The following is a 533-nucleotide window of genomic DNA, read 5'->3' as shown; positions in this document are numbered from 1 at the left end:
ACTGTCAATGAAGAGGAAGAAAATTAAGAATTTAACTTCACCTTCGTAAAAAAAAAAGTTTATGGTGAAGAAAAGGAGATACTTATCTACACTTTTGTTAAAAAAAAGGATTTTATAAAAGAGGCAGATCCCCTTTTCGTGGTTTACGTCATGCAGAATGATTTAGCGAAATAATGCTAAAAATTCAAAAATAGTTAAAGTTTACAGTGGCAACTGCTGCTGTGAAAATAGCATTCATGCGATTTTGTATATGACGTTTATGCAGAAAGGGCAATAATTAACGTTTTATTTTACTGTTAACAAATTATCAATGTAATGATTAGTCTATATCGATTTTGCAAGGATCTCCGCGTAGGTTCATGTGACTATGCGACTGTAAAAGAATTCTGTTCAGTACTTGGCTAATTTAGTAAAGTCGAAATTCGAAGTATTGCCTCTTTCTGGAGATTCTCGTTTCGGGTGTTAAAGCATTTCAAGGCTGCGTCGGGAACATGTCCGGCGCCAATTTTTACCGTGATTCTGCATATTCTAGG

General features: G+C 34.7%; 1 protein-coding gene across 2 annotated transcripts in view; it reads right to left on the bottom strand.

Moving 5' to 3' along the window:
- Positions 1 to 533, bottom strand: part of LOC119589433 (zinc metalloproteinase nas-15-like) — a gene marked incomplete in the record, with an annotated part of 13,039 nt that overhangs the window by 7,216 nt on the left and 5,290 nt on the right.

Source organism: Penaeus monodon, chromosome 25 (assembly GCF_015228065.2).
Source record: "Penaeus monodon isolate SGIC_2016 chromosome 25, NSTDA_Pmon_1, whole genome shotgun sequence".
NCBI lineage: Eukaryota > Metazoa > Arthropoda > Malacostraca > Decapoda > Penaeidae > Penaeus > Penaeus monodon.
Note: the sequence above shows the minus strand (reverse complement) of the source record. Positions and strands in the feature narration are given on the sequence as shown.